This window comes from Marmota flaviventris, chromosome 19, assembly GCF_047511675.1.
Source record: "Marmota flaviventris isolate mMarFla1 chromosome 19, mMarFla1.hap1, whole genome shotgun sequence".
NCBI lineage: Eukaryota > Metazoa > Chordata > Mammalia > Rodentia > Sciuridae > Marmota > Marmota flaviventris.
The window spans coordinates 43,823,500-43,836,074 of record NC_092516.1 but is presented as its reverse complement, the minus strand read 5'-3'; the positions used below and the strand labels follow the sequence as shown (position 1 = coordinate 43,836,074).

The window sequence follows — 12,575 nt, the reverse complement described above, 5'->3', positions numbered from 1 at the left end:
GTGTGAGGGCCTGAGTATGGCCCCTGCTCTGTCCCTTAGTCCCTAAGGGCCTAAAATAATGATGGCTTCTGTGGAATTTCATTCCTTTGAAACTTTCTTCAGAAGTCTTCTTTCTTCAATAATCCTCCTTTTAACTTATGATGGTTGATTGCAGCCAAGCATTCTGACTTGCACCTTCTAAACATTTCCAATCTGTGTGTCCACATCTATCAGCAGTGCCCTAGCTCAGGTCCTCATTGGCTCTCATCTGGACTAGTCCCACAGCCCCACAAATCTCCTGTCTCTAGTCCACACAAACAGCTTCTGTGGAACAGATAACAGGAGGGACCATGTTCCCCACACACAACTAAACTCATCAATGGCTTTCCATTATTAAAGAAAGATCTAAATTCCTTAACAGGTCTCACCCAAATATCTATATACAATCTTCCCTCCAGTCAAACAGCTGTTCCTCCTTGACTCACATTTTAGCTCTGACTACCCAAAATTGCTTGGGTTTGGTCTGGAGCTCAGATACACACACACACACACACACACACACCACACTGAATTAATTAGTAAGTAGGAAGTTCCCATTCTTGAAAACCTGAAGAAATCAAAGAAATGTGGCTTTCTTCTGGCTTGCTTCTAGGTATCAAAGTCATCACATTGATGTCTACAATTCATTACATCAATATCCCTAAATATTGCTGTTACAAATAACTGGTGCCAATGTACATAACACACAGCAGCAGCAAATGTCTAAAAGGAAGAATCATAGGCTATAAGAAAAGATTCTGATCACCAATGAATCTCTGCAGACAGAGCACCAGCACAGACTCCCTGAGAGGCTTTCTCACCCAGACAGTGCCCCTCTTTCTCCACTGGTGCCACTACCCTCTGTAGAAATCTGTAGCGTGGCACATGACCTCTGGTTCCTTAAGGACAGGAACATGTTCCAAGCATCCTTGGATCTCCAAGCCCAGTCAAGTCCTCAGAATACATTAGACACCTGTAAATATTTACAGAATAATGTGTGCATTCTGAGCTAAGCAGATTTTTAAAAAGTGCACTGGATATCAAGTTAGAAAACTTGGGCTTCTTTCATTAAATGTGATGAAAATATTTGAAAACAAAAAATATTTTTAATATCTGTAACCCATTGTGTAGTTAACTAAATAATCATTGTTTGTGTAGGAAGAAAAATTAATGGAAGATGTTGAGAAATAAGGTCTGTTTTTTTTTTTTTAACTTATGGAAAAATTTCAGAGAAAACTGCATAAGCAGTCAAAAAACTGGTAAATTGGACTTGAACAAAAAACCTATTGGCCTTATAAGAATGAAAAGACTATAGAATAAGAAAAAAATATATATATACTTCATATATCTGATAAGTGAACATTTGTGTATATCCAGAATACAGAAGAACTATTAAAACTAAACAAGAAAAGGACAGCTCAGTTTTTAAAATGGGTAAAGAATCTGAACAGGAATTTGCCTAACAAAGATAAACAATGGCTAACAAGTACACAAAGTTATTGAATATCATTATTTATCAGGGAAATGCAAATAAAAACCACAATGCAATGCCACTTCATACCCATTAGGATGACTAATATGGAAAAACACCATGTCACAATGTTGGCAAAGATATGGAGAAATGAAATCTTCAAACATTGCTGATGGGAATATAAAGTGGTTGAGTCACCTTATAAAACAGTCTGGCAGAGTTACTTATGGCCCATAAATTTCAATCCTAAGTATCTACCCAAAAGAAAACAGAAGTCAACTCAAAAACACAAATATTCACAGCAGCATGATCATAAGAACCACAAAGTGAATGTCACCCAAATATCCATCAACTGATAAATGGATAAACAAACTACAGTGTATCTATATAACAGAACACTATGTAGCAATAAAAGGAATGAAGTTCTAATATGTGCTACCTAAAAAACAGGATAAAAAAAAAAAACAAATACAAAGGGCCATATATTGAATGATTACATTTATATATCATGTCCAGAACAAGTAAATCCACAAAGAGAGAAAGAAGATTCATGCCTACATGGAGCAAGATTGAGTGGAGACTGACTGCTAAAGGGCATGGGTCTTCTTTGGGTATGACAAATGTCTTTCCATATTAGATAGCTGGATAGGCACACAACTGTGTGAATATACTAAAACTCAGTGAATTGCACTTTTAATGAGTGACCTTGATGGAAATGTGAATTATATATCAATAAAGCTGTTATTTTTGAAAATGGCTGCCCAAATCATATACTAACACCTCTGCACAAGGGTCTGGTTGAATCACTCTGCCTGTGACAGAATAAGCTGTCAGAAAAACACACAATCTGTTAAAATGGGAAAATAATCTATGTTCCTACCAATAAATCTCTATTTCAACCAACCATAAAACCAGATCCAAAGTAGACAGAGCAAAGAACAAAAAAAGCATGCAATTCAACAATTAGCTGGAAGGTTACAGAATGAAACTAACCAAAGATTGTCTACCCCTCTTTCCAAACAAATGATCACTTACTCTGCCAGTCTAAATTAAACTTTATGCCTAATATAGAAAGAAACTGTTTCAAATACAGAAAATCCCACCCATTTAATATGTAATAAAGTCTTTGGGGGGGTAGTTGTTGATGGACATAATTGCTTTATTTATTTATTTGTCTGTCTGTCTGTTTGTTTGTTTGTTTATTTATTGTGGTGGTGATGATCAAACCCAGTGCCTCACACATGCCAGGCAGGTGCTCTACACTGACCCATAATCCCAGCCCTGTAATAAAGTCTTAATATTTATTTAAATGTAGTATAAAAATTTTAACAAATGCAGCTAACAGGAGAAATAAAGAAAAAGGTCTTCATTTTTATTACAAATTCTGTTTAATCCCTCACTTTCCAGGAATATTTTTAGTAGGTTTTAGGGCACAAAATTAAAGAAATTAACTCATAAGTAAAATGAAAGGCACTGTATAAACAAATCCCTGTACTTTCACAGAAAAGTTTCAAAAACCTAAAACTTCAATATTTTAGAAAACAAATAAGATTACATCATTAGCCACAATAAGATACCAGAAGGAAAAGTCCAGGAAAACCTCATTAATTTGGCCCAATAATGAAGATCAGTAATTTCAAGTCTGCCTTGATTTAATTTCAGACTATGTATTAAGAAATATTTGCTAGGGGCTGAGGTTATGGCTAAGCAGTAGAGTGCTTGCCTCGCACATCAGGGCCCTGGGTTAAATACTCAGCACCACATATAAATCATACAACTAAAAAATAAATATTAAAAAAGAAACAATTGTTAGGCAAAATAAAGTGCAAATAAAACTGGATAGAGTATTATTTAATTGATTTTAAAAATTTCACATGCAAATGACTTCTGCAAAAATAATAATTAAAACAAGTTACATGTATTCTTTAGAATCCTGTACTCTAATAGAAATATTAGAATAAAGTATATAAAATAGAGACTAAAATACTTCTTAAATCTATTAAATCTTTAATTGTTCCATTTCTATTTACTTTGGCTGTGAAAAACTGGTTTAGGAGTCAGAAAAGCTTCACAGGCAAGACTCAGACAAAAATTTATTAATTCTACTCAAAGTCTGGCAATCTAATTTTCTGCTTTTATTTTAAAAAATGTGAACCATACAATTATATTTACTTTATTTTGGGGGGCATTTACTTTATCATTATTTTTAAACAACATATTTTATAAAATATTGCCATGTCTATACTGAGAAACATAAACAGATCTTAAACAGGAACCAGCAGCATACTCAGTTTAAATACTTACTCTGCCCTTTAAAAAAAGATTTAAAATACAGGACACATGTGATTATAAAAATTAAATAAAATATAGTCCACATCAAAATTTGAAATAAAGTAACCATTGAATGTTATGGCAGCAAGTGCCATACAGTTATGCACATCGAAATTTAAAAGAAACCATGTTAGTTTTCTCTAAATTAAAATGTATACTATTCTCTTTTGCATCTTTAAATAATAATGATAATATGCATCAACCTTTGGGAGGTTGAGGCTGAGGCAGAAGGATCCTACATTCAAGGCCAGTCTTAGGAACTTAGTGAGGCCCTAAGCAACTTAGCAAGATCCTGTCTAAAAATTTTTAAAAAATAAACAAAAGGGCTGGGGATGTGTTTCAGTGGTAAAGTGCCTCTAGATTCAATTCCCAGTACCAAAAAATTAAACAAAGAAGTAAATAATGATTTTGATGTCTGTGGATGCCTAGCATTTAGGTAGGTATTCAGTGCTGAATGAAAACTGGTGAATAAATCGCCAGTTGATCCATATTGTCCCAGCCTTGGGTTATTCAGTAAGCAATGTTAACTGAAGTGAAAAGAAAAGCACTCTCAGGAAAGGCAATCTAGATGTACTTTATATATAGAAGACAGTTCAAAGAATAAACAGTCGGTCAATGATAAAGTTGTGAATCTGCTTCATGTGAGGCCATCTTTATATGTAACTCTTATTTGATTGAAATAAAATCTAAAGCAAACATAAAATTAAAAATCATATTTCATCAGGAAGTGATAAAATCTTTGGACAGAAGAGATACACATAGTTTTAGACATGATTGGACAATCATATAGTTTACATAACTCATAAAAACTATATTATCACCCAATTACGGAAATAATATTCTTTATGCTATTCAGCCATTGGTATCCATGTTTGGAAATTGTTAAGGAATTTATTTTGAAAGTTACTTTAGGCTTTCCTTCAGGTGAATAAAACACAAAAGTACTACTCTTTGCAGAAGAAAACATTCTGTGTTCAAAACAATTATAGCTGGTTGATCAAGTTTTCAAATATTGCTTTTAATATTTACTTTTTAGTTTTTTTTTTTTTTTTTTTTTCACGGTGGACACAATCCTTTTATTTTATTTTTATGTGGTGCTGAGGATTGAACCCAGTGCCTCATACAGTCCAGGCTAGTGTACTACCACTTGAGCCACATCCCCAACCCTCAAGTTTTCAAATATTAACAATGAGTTAAAATCAAGGCAAAAGACCTAAAAAATACTCAATATATTTAAATATTTTCATCACATTAAATGCCTAAGAATATCTGACATGTAAGAATCACTAGTATGTTCTTAAGGAAGAGTATTCTTTTGTTAATAAAAATGTTGAATGAAAGAAATCTTTGAATAACACAAGGTTTCCTTAATAGTTTACAGTGGAACACACCTATAATCCCAGAAAATCAGGAGACTGAGGCAGGAGGATCACAAGTTCAAGGATAGCCTCAGCAACTTAGCGAGGCCCTGTCTCAAAATAAATAAATAAATAAATTAAATAAAATGTGCTGGGGATCTAATTTACTAGTGAAGTACCCCTGGGTTTGATCCCCAGTACCAATAAAACACATGTTATCTCAAAAATGTACTTTTTTCCCTATTGAATTAGCAAAGATTAAAAAGATTAACAAAACTTGGTGTGAGCAAGGGTTTTGAAAATAGGATTCTCATGGGCATTGAAGGGGACAGTTTTTACAGATAACAGCTTAGCTATATTTATCAATATTTAAAATGTATATAATCTTTGACCTGGCAGTTATACCTCTAAGAAGATAAGTGAATAATATACTATAATCAATATACCACTATTAACAAGAAAGAAAAACAAGTAACAATCTAAATGGTTATGAAAGGAGTAGCTAGATAAAGTATGATGCCTCTAAATAATAGAAAACTAGGCAGGCAGGGCTGGGTTGTAGCTCAATGGTAGAGCACTTGCCTGGCATGTGTGAAGAACAGGGTTTGATTCTCAACACTGCATATATAAAGATCTATTGACAACTAAAAAATAATTTAAAAAAAAAACTAGGCAGCCAGTAAAATGATCACCCATGATTATGCACATCAGGTTCAACTCATAAATAGAGATATATATAGAACACTATAAAAATGACCACATAGCTTCATATATAGAGAGAGACTTCTGTGTATTTAAAATCTTATATATACTTTCATATCCATCAATAAGTTTCCAAAAGTGAGTTAATTGTGGCCATTTCTTTGTGCAGGAGTTGAGGGTTTACTTTTGTCATTATGTTGTTTTATATGGGTAAAAATTTTTCTAATTATTATAATAAAAAATCACAACAAACTTTTAAGAGAAAGAAGTGCCTCTATATCACCAAAATTACTTCAAATCTTTTCATCTTCCTATTTAAGAGGAAAGAATTCATTGAATGTTGCAAGTAAATGTAATACAGAATCTCCTTCTCAGAACCACATTTTAAAATGACAAAATAATAGAAATTAAAATATTAGAGTCATAGAGATAGGGAAAGACAAACATCATTATTCAAACAGCCCACATTATTGGCATTCACCTTACTACCCAGAGGTTGTATGAAATCAAACACTCCTAAAACAATATCCCTTTTACACATTAAGGAAGCAGACTAAAATAATAATAATAATAATAATAATAATAATAATAATAATAATATAATTTTTAAAATGTAAAATCATAAAACACCACAGTAAAAATATTTAATTATTTTCCTGTCTTACATTCTTTCATAGCACCTTTATTAAGAACCTGAAAAAAAAGTTTGGGGAAGTTAAATAGATTTTAAATGTATACATTTAATCTGATGTTTATTTCCTTTAGATTTTTGTTTTCCTGGAACTAGAGAAAACAGTTCAAAAGTACATGGGAAAATAAGCAAGCAAGAATTCCCAGGAATATGAAAAGCAAAAAGGGGAAACTAGTTTTAAAAGATATTAAAACTTTTATAAAATCAATAATGTGATACTGGTATATGAAGAAAAAGACTAATAGAATACAAACCCCAGAGACACCCCAATACCTCCAAAATTTAACAACACCATAAGAGATTCAAAGAAGGGCTCTAAAAGCAACAGGTGAAAATAACAGGCACACAGAAAAAGATAAAGTTGAACCTATGCATCATTCTGAACACCAGAATAAATCCTAATTTGAACATTTAAATGTAAATGTGATACCATAAAAGTACTAAAAGAAACCATGGGCAAATTCTAAAAATCTTGGAGGCCTTTCAGTGACTTAAACTCCAGATACCTGGGCTGTGGCTTTAGCTCAGTGGTAGAGTGCTTGCCTAGCACTTGTGAGGCATTGGGTTTGATCCTCAGCACCACATAGAAATAAAGAAATATTTTTAAAAAATATCAAGATACCATAATGATTAATGTAAACTGTAAAATTTTTAAAAAATGTAAGACTTTTGTATATCAAAATATGTGAAGGTAAATAAAAATAAGTGAAAATCTGGGGAAAACTAGAATTGATATCACACAGGGCTAATCTCTCCAATTTACAAATTTCTAGAAATTGATAATGGGAAAAAAGCAACCCAAAACAGAAATGTGAAAAAAAAAAAAAAAAAAAAACATTAACAGAGAGTTCACAAGAAAAAAAATACAATTCGTTTTTAAGCATAATATGCAGAGCCTTATTAAAAATGATAGAAATCCACATTAAATTACTCTATATTGATAATTCTCATCTATCAAACTGTTAACAAATTCAAGGGTTGTACACAGTACATTGGAAAGGCCCCAGAAAAAATAGGAACTCTCTCATACACTGAGATCTGCCCTCTCGTATCTGTGGTATTCAGACTGAATTCAACAATCATAGGTGAAAATATTTTTTAAAAATATTGTCATACTGAACACATACCAACTTTTTTGTTGTCACTAGTCCCTAAACAATACAGTGTAACAACTATTTATATGGCATTTATATTGTATTAGTCTTCTAAGAAATCTAAAGATGATTTAAAAGTATGTGGAGAAAGTGCATAGGTTATATGCAAATACTATGCTTTTTATATAAAAGACTTAAGCATCCTTGTATTTCAGCATCCGCAAAGGGGTCCTCAAATCAATCCTCTATGAATAATGAGGAGCAACTGTACTTGTGGGAGTTTAAAATGGTGCAACACCTAAGAAAGGAAGCATTTAACTAAATTATAAATGCAATGCCCACTGGCACGGTGATCCCACTTATAGGAATGTATCCCACAGATGTACTTGCACATGTATAAAATGATATGTATACAAGCTGGTTCACCATAGTATGGTCTGTGATAAACCTAGAAACAACCCAAACACTACGGGGGGGGGGGGGGGGCTGGATAAGTAAACAAGGCACTTAATAGACACTGTTTAAACACAGCTGTTTTTTTTAAGTGTTTTCTATAAACAAATATTATATTCATTCTAAATAAATACTAATAGGAAAAAATCTAAAGAGCATATAAAGAAAAAACAATAGGATAGAATTACTTAAATAGTATACCACATTTTATATAAAAAGAATATAGTACACTGGCATTTCTCCTACTATAAAAGGAAACAATTGACATCTATGGGAAATAAATTAAAGGTAGTTATCTAAAAAAGAGGGGTGAAGGGGGGGGGGGCAAAGCAGTTGGAAATCACATTTTCCCAAGCATGCCTGTGTCATTTTAACTTTTGAACCATAAGAACATGTTATCTACATTAAAAGAATTTTTAAACATTAAAAAGAATATTACAGAAAGAAGAGAAAGAGACACCCATAAATAAGATTTAAAACTAAGGTTTAAAGAGATTTTTTGCTCTGAAATTAGATGCTGAAAAGCAATCTTGGTGTGGTCATTACAAAAAAAAAAATGCTTTTTCCCCCTTCAATCAAGTTAAAGAATATGAAAATCTGTTTTTAAAAAGCTATTTAAATGAGTAAGAAATTTGGAAAGGGGAGAAAAATGTACAATGAGGACACTCTAATATAATGGTTCTCCAAGTATGGTCCCTGTACCAGCAACATCAGCAGCATGTGATAACTTGTTAAAATTAAAATTCTCAGGCTCCCAACCAGACTGAAACTTTGTACTAGTCCAGCAATCCTGGTAATACCCTCAAGTCTGAGAGTCACATATCTTGTCTGGTTCTTCCCACAGGTTCAGATACGCCACCAGTCTGCATTTCAAACAAGCTCCAGGACATAGGACCACACTTGGATAAGCAAAGCTGAAGTCCTCCTGGGGGAAAAAGGTATGTAACCTTCATATGGTTGAGTTTCCCATGAAACCTGTCCTCAGTATCAGATGGAAAAAGTCCTTATACAGGCTTCCTAGCCAAGAGATATCATGGAGCTAGTTTCCTACATAAACCGTACACAGAAAATAAATGTTTTCAAATACATTCTTATAAAAACAATAACAACTATGAATCATTGAAATTCAACTTAAGGATGTCTCACTTGAAAAAACTTATAAGTGGACCTACAAACTTTCAGAAATTGGGCTAAGAAACAAAAATAATCCATATTCCATAAATTCTGCCTGTGTTGTGTGAACAACTTAACCTCAAATGCATTAACTGCCCACCATGTGCTTTCATGGAAAAGCACCAAGAAGTTTGTTTCCCTCAAACCCTTTTCAAAAAATTGTCCTCATGTTGATGAACACTGGTCTTCCATTTGTTTTACACAAGGAGAAAGATCTGTACAGGAATCTTCTGAATAAAACATTGTAGCTTAGCAGAGCGCATCACACACATCCAGAAGGCGGGCAGCTTTGGAGCAGCGGCGCCACAGCAGCCGCGAGATTCGGACCGAGCTTGAGCCCTCCCTGAGCCCCAGAGCTGCCCCAGACAACCACCCCGGCTCCCCGATGGCGCTCGTCCATCTGTCCCCAGCCCTGCCGCTCAGCCCCAGGACCCGCGCCTTGAGCGCCCCCCCCCCCACTTTCCTCTTCCTGGCACTGCCTGCCACCAACCCGCTGGCCACCACGTTGGTGGAGCTGGAGGAGGCCCTGCAGCTCCTGGGCGCCAAGGGGGCCATGGGGAGGGCGGCAAGGTGGGGGGGGCAGCGACAAGGGCCGTGGTGGCCCCAAACATAGAAGCAGCGGCAAGAAGAACCAGCCGGTCAAGTACAGCCAGCTAGTGGTGGAGACGTCCGCAGGCTGAGCAAGCAGAAGCTTGTCGCTGGTGGGCATCTATGCAGAGGCCAGGAAGGTGGAGGGGTTCAACCAGCAGAACAGCTGCACCTACCTCAAGTACTTGGCGCACGCTGGTGCAGAGTGACTTGCTACTGCAGGTCAAGGGCACAGGCGCCACCGGCTCCTTCAAGCTCAATTGCCAAAAGCTGACGGCCAGCTAACGGTGCACAAACCCAAGAAGCAGGCAGCACGGCGCCACGTGGACCCCTGACCCACCAAGGGTGCCACAGCCAACAAGCACGCACCCCGGAAGGCCGCTGCCACCGAGGACAAGGGCAGCAGCAGCAGCAGCAGCAGCAAGGCCAAGAAGGCAGCGGCTGGGAGCAAGAAGTTGAAGAAGGCAGCCAAGCCCAGTGTCCCCAACGTGCCCAAGGGCTGCAAGTGAGCGCCCAGGCCCCACACGCGACAACGTGGAGGGGGACCGTCCCTGCTGGGCCACGACCTCCCCTCCCCTCCCCCACGCGCCGCTCTGACCTCACCTCCCCCATGCGCAGCTCTGGCCTCCCCTCCCCCAAGCACTTCAGGGAGATTTTTGAAACAGCCCGGGTGATGCCCTGATTGGCTCTGGCCCTTAGCAATGGCCGTCGCCATGGTTACCGCCCCACCCAGCAGCCAATGGGCAGGGCCCTGGTTGGCTAGCTGGATTCAGCCTCCAGGCCTGGCCCCCTCCCTCTTGCCACCTCTGGGCTCGCAACAATTGCTCAGGGTGCAGGGTAGGGCAGCGCTCCCCTCCCCACCCAAGCCACAATAAAACATTCTTGACCTTTGCAAAAAAAAAAAAAAAAGATTCAAGTTTAGACTGAAAGATTTAGAAGTGAAACGTGGTGGCACATGCCTGTAATCTCAGCAGCTCTGGAGGCTGAGACAAGACTCTCTCAAATTCAAAGCCAGCCTCAGGGATGGTGAGGCACTAAGCAACTCAGTGAGACCCTGTCTCTAAATAAAATATAAAGTAGGGCTGGGGATATGGCTCTGTGGCTGAGTGCTCCTGATTTCAATCCCTGGTACTCACCCCCCTCCAAAAAAAAAGAAGGATATAGAAATCTGTAACTTTTTTTTACAAGTCACCTTTGAATAGTTTTGGATGCTAAAAATTAACCAATGTGCTGACATTTTTATATATTTCCTATTTCATTCTCTCTGAGATGCCACCACCTTTAAGACACTTAGAACATTCTTATTCTATGTTCAACTCAGAAGAAAAATTTCCATGTGGTTACAACATGCCAATTTTAAGATTCCATCCATCTCAGATGTGCATCTTAAAAATCAATGAAATGCCTTAAATATAAACCACAGAATTGTATGGTAAATTATTTGTTTTTCTTCCAATTAACTCTTATGTCTCTCAAATGTAAAACTCCAAAAAGGCATCCATGTTTTGTCCATTTGATGACATTTCCTCCATGCTTAGAAACTGGAACATTTTCAATATCTTTGTAACTCGTTATTTATTTAGTTTACATAGGAATATGTGAATATGAAAAAAAGTAATGATTTTTAACAGTATTTTTAACAGTACTGACCTCTTTTACTCTGGGAAATTTTTCTTGCTTAAAATAAAAAAAAGTAATTATTTTCAATTTGGCTGGCTTCTCAGGTCAAAGAGATTCAATACATCTCTACACAATTGAAAATATATTCTCTTCCGAGAAGTCTTTACTTACATGTTTCCACAGCACCTTTCAATACTAATAAGCAACAAACACTTTACAAGATTTTTAAAAAGTCAAAATAAACATCCTTTTTAAAGTTAAACAAGTTGAAGAAATTTTTGTTACATTGTAGCTAGCTTGAGCTAAATGCTATTTTAATTTTTCTCTATCATAACTAGCAGTGTTTCAAATGAAAAGATAATTTGTAATGAGTCATACCATGAGATCTGGTGTATGTACATCTATCTGCATTTTTCAAATTTGCTAATATGAACACCAGTAAGTAGAAAGGGTTATTTTAAAAGTGATTACAGCTGGGCATGGTGCTGCTTTCTTGTTAATCCCAAGAATTTGGGAGGCTGAAGCTGGAAGATCCCAAGTTTGAGACTGCCATTTCAAGAAGGGGAGAAAGGGCTGGAACTCAGTGGTAGAGTGGCTCTGGGTTCAACCCCTAGTAAGTAACCCACCCCGCCAAAGTGATGACATGAATGTATATTCTACTCAACTCAGAACTACTATCGTACACACGGCTGTCACTTCCCAACTCTGTTCTCACATCAAACTGCTAAAATGATATTAGTGTTTAGATGTCAACATTTCTAATGTGAATTCCCATTAAACACAGACAAACATAACCTTGCCTTCCAAGATTCTAGAATAATTGACAAAGGTGTCACTAAACAAGATCATAGCCTTTTTTATATGTCAGACACATCAGAAAAAATAATTTTCCCAGAAAGAAGTTGTTTGTCATCACTTTCTTGTTAAAATAAAGTAGGTAATGGATATGTTCTCAATAGTATTCTCAAAGAGGCAGAACAGTCCTTAAGGAAAATTTTTAGTTATCAAATATATTGAGGGACACCAATTTAGTGTTTGGGTGCCAGGATCTAGGCTTCACACAATTCTTGGGTGGG

General features: G+C 36.3%; 1 pseudogene; it reads left to right on the top strand.

Moving 5' to 3' along the window:
- The first annotated feature begins 9,676 nt into the window (after nucleotides 1-9,676).
- LOC139702907 (histone H1.10-like) lies at nucleotides 9,677-10,388 on the top strand (annotated as a pseudogene).
- The last annotated feature ends 2,187 nt before the right edge of the window (nucleotides 10,389-12,575 follow it).